The sequence below is a fragment of the Pteropus alecto genome, unplaced genomic scaffold (genome assembly GCF_000325575.1).
Source record: "Pteropus alecto unplaced genomic scaffold, ASM32557v1 scaffold86, whole genome shotgun sequence".
Lineage (NCBI taxonomy): Eukaryota > Metazoa > Chordata > Mammalia > Chiroptera > Pteropodidae > Pteropus > Pteropus alecto.
In genome coordinates, this window is record NW_006442109.1 from 1,636,717 (window position 1) to 1,641,114 (window position 4,398).

The window sequence follows — 4,398 nt, forward strand, 5'->3', positions numbered from 1 at the left end:
TCATTACTTTTGATCAAATTTCATCAAAGCCACTTCATTATCATCTTTCCTCTAACTTGCTTACTTTCTGAAACTTCTCCAAGGACAACACTCTTGTTATGAGTAGACTGAGGTGCACATGAAATATCGTTCAGAATTGATATTTCAATACAAACACAATATACTTTTGTACTGAAGTGTAACGAATGTTAATCCTTCTTTGTGCATTCACATCCATTTCTCTCTTCTCTTCCTTTCTCTCAACAATGCCATTCTTTCTTTTACAAACCTCTAGAGTTATTGCTCATGTAGTGCCCAGCATGTACCTACTACAATTTGCAAGCTTCTTTTTCTACATGGATTTCTTCTCTGCCACATGTAATTTTGGTTTTACTGTACATCGCTCTCACATTATAATGCAACTCATCAATTATCCAACAATAATTCATCAGTGAGGTAAATTCTCCCATGGTGGCTTATCCATAGGCACCAAGGATCTACTTTTGCTGCTTGTTTAGGGCTTGTTGAGACCCTCTTCTGTGTCAAGAAAACTTTAGAAGAGCAGAGTCACATTCTGCCCACGTGGGCATTAAGATGGAGGGTGACCCTGTGGGCAGGTTTCCAGCCTCCTAGGCTCACCGCCACTGAGAAGATCCACCAACATGTTTAAAATTCTCCCCTTCATTTTCAAGTAAATGAAGACTGGGTTATATATACTATTTTTGTGCTAATGGTTTAATCCTCACAGTACCCAAGGGAGGAAAAGTAAAACTGTTAACTGTCTCCCTTTCTGAAGGAGAAGGGAGTAATAGGAGGAAGATGAGCTTTAAGGTACTTTCAGCATTACAAATCATTATAAAGCATCTACATTTGTGACTATGCTTAAAGTGTTTTATCAGGGGGAAAAAAAATTATGTATTTGGATCTGGAAATGAGAGCAATAACAGTACTTACCTAATAGGGTTACCATAAGGATTAAATGACATAATGCTTATAAAGCACTTAACTTAAGGCTGAGTTAGTACTCACTAGTATTCGCTATTAATTAGTATATTGTACATTATTTAATACAAAAATTGTACAAATGTCGGCAGTGTTGTAAGCGTTTAAAGAAGTGATTTTTAAAAGCATGCATTTTTGTTACCCAAATTTGTCATTTAATTAGTTTTCCAAAACACAAATTTGGATATTTTCAAACACCTATCAGGTGAAGAAAATAGATTGTCACTTTTGGGAACTGATTTTTTTATATTACATTATTCTCAATAATGTACTGTCGATCTTAAGACAAAGTGTTGTAATTGAAAATGAACCCCCCTCCAAAAGTAAACAATAATGAAACATTTTGACTTTATCCTTTTCTCACTCTCTTAATGTGAAACCATTAAGGTAAATACTATTCTATTTTTCCGTTCTGATAATGCTGAGGCATCTCAGAAATCAATGAAATGTCCAAGAAGGTACATTTGTTCTATCTGCTTGTCCTGAGTACAAGCAGCTATAATATTGCTCTTTTGGGACAATAATTTTTTTATATAAAGTACGGTGGCCTAAGACTACATGAGCCTAATCTTAAATAATTTTCTCTCATTGTTTTTGTGTTCCTTAAAACAAACTAACGGAAATAGAAACCGACAGTCTAATACACTGCAAGTGTGAGTATATATTGATACAACATATTTGAAGGTCAATTTAACAATTATTATTAAAATTTAAATGTGCATACTTTCTAATTCTGGAATTTCACTTCTAAGGATTCCCCATACAGAAATATTTACACAAGCACCCCAGAACATATATATTAGGATTTTTACTTCCAGTTATAATGGAATAACACTGTCCCCAAAAATCCATTAGTAAGGGGACTGGTTAAATAAAATATGATGCATTCAGACAGTATAACACTATACAATTATTGCAAAAGACTAAACTAAATAGGCATAAAACATATGGGGGAATGGACACGAAATCATTAAGAGTGTTTATTTCTCTAGCAGAAAGATCTTTACGTATTTTATGTAAAGAAATAATGTTATGTATTTTATGTAAAGAAATAAAGATCCTTAATGTGAAGGATCTCTATGTATTTTCTTCTTTATATATTCTACCAACAGTTAAATTTTTGAAATAAAAATAAATTGCTTTTGTTAGCAGGAATACACACACACACACACACACACACACACACACACACACAAAGATGTAATAAATACATATAAAAACTCAAAGGAAAGTGCCACGCAAATCAGAGTGTTTGGTCGAGGTAAAGCAGGAATAGTATTTGGTCTCCTGATTTTAATTCTAGTGTGCTTTTTCTCCCCCCTCCCCCAGTTTTATTGACATATAATTGATATATAGCATTATTTAAGGTGCACAGCATAATAACTTGACGTATATATATATATATATATATATGTTGTAAAATGATTATCACAATAAATTTAGTTAACATCCATCATCTCATATAAATGCAAAAAAAAATGTATTTTTTACTTGTAAAGAGAGCTCTTATGATTTACTCTCTTCACAACTAGCCAATATACCATGCAGCATTGCTAACTGCAGCCATTGTGTTGTATATTACATCCCAACACTTATTTATCTTATAACCAGAAATTTGTATCTTCATCCAATTTCCCCACCTTTCACCCCCCTCCTTTGGTAACTACAAATCTGATATCTTTTTCCATGACTTTGGGGGCAGGGGTTGTTTGTTTTAGATTTCACACGTAAATGAGATCATACAGTATTTATCTTTCTCTGCCTGACTTTTTCACTTTCAAGGTCCATTCGTGTTGTTGCCAATGGTAGAATTTCCTTTTTTTTTTTAAATGGGTGAATAATATCCCATTGTATATATAGTGTGCTTTTTCTTATAACACCATTTATATTCTTGTGCAAGCCACATATGACGTCAGTTTATGCACTTATGAAAGGGGAAGGGCCATTAGATTTGGTAAACTCTTTATTTCTTTTAAATTTAGCATTCTTTGTGACTCTGGGATTCCTCTTTTTTTGTGGTTTTGATTTTCATTTCCCTGAAGACTAATGATGGTACACATGTTTTCATGTGCTTATTAGCCATTTGTATATCTCCTTTGGAAAAATGTCTATCCTAATCCTTTGCCCGTTTTTTACTCGGGTTTGTGAGTTTGTCAAGAACCAAAATCACATATTGTCAATATTTAAGATTAAAGAAAAACTATTATCATATATATTTTTTTAGTTTAGCACCATTTATTAAGTGATCTCAGCTGCTATTGTAGCTGCTGCATGTCAGCCTGTGCTTCAATCCATCTTATCCAGGGCAGAAGGATCCTCCAGGTAGCATGCCAACAGAACAAGAGACTCCAGTGATGCCAGTTTCAATGACAGTGCCATCCAGAGAGGAAGAGGGTCATGGCACATTGAACCAGGGCTTCCAGAGGGTCTGAAAAAGGAGGCTTTGGGTGCCCAGCCTGCTTGGCATTTTTGATGCTCTCAATGTGGGTTTTTTATTCTATAATGAATTTGGGAGGTAGGTTAAGCACTCGCCGAAGCGTATCTCAGATTCGGGCTGTGGTGGCTTGGTCACTGGCAGTCTTATTCCACATGGAAATAATGTCCTCCTGAAACTGGACAGAGCCCCACAGATCTCCTCCCCAACCATGAACTGTTCCCCCAACAAGGCCAGGATGAGAGTCTCCCAGCAACAGGATGCCAAGCCCTTTCAGAACCAAATAATCCACTTGCTACCATTTTCATTTGCATCATTCTCTCACATGAGTTTAATTCTTCCTTTGAAAAAATGGAAGTCACTGTGGCCTGTCAAGTCCCCAGGACATACCATGTGGCTGTAAAACCTCCAGAACTGTTCCATAGAAGCACAGGTGCCAATCTGTTTAATATTCTGCTCATAGCTCTGTGAGCTGATGTGACAGCCGAGGGTTCTCCTGGGGTACCAGAAAGTGTAGTTGTACTGCAAGGGATGCTCTGCTAGTCCAGAGACAACAGCCCTCCTCTTGCTGCTGCTCTGACTCTTGTATCATTTCATTTTTTCCTTCTCACCATCTTTCTGTGTGCTCTTTTCTTTATTCTGATCATGGTCCCTGCTGTCATCATCTTTCAGTGTGTCGAATTTGTTATTCATCCTCTTGTTGTCATCACTCTATTATATTTTTAATAGGGGAAAAACAATCCAAATTTTATTTTCTTCCATTGTAGAAAAAAGAAATTAACTTCCTTTTTAAAACACAAAATAAAAGAACTAAATTTTAAATATTTTTATGAGAGTTAAAAATATTTGAATAGTACCATTTTATTTGTAATTTGTAAATTAATATTATCTACCTTACAAGGTTGTTGTAAGAATTAAGTGAATATTTAGTTCAGCATTACATCCTTAGACTTAGTACAGTGTTTGGTATATAGTAGACACTC

General features: G+C 35.2%; 1 pseudogene; it reads right to left on the minus strand.

The window, feature by feature from the left end:
* Window positions 1–3,376: 3,376 nt before the first annotated feature.
* On the minus strand, window positions 3,377–4,108 carry LOC102896217 (annotated as a pseudogene).
* Window positions 4,109–4,398: the final 290 nt, after the last annotated feature.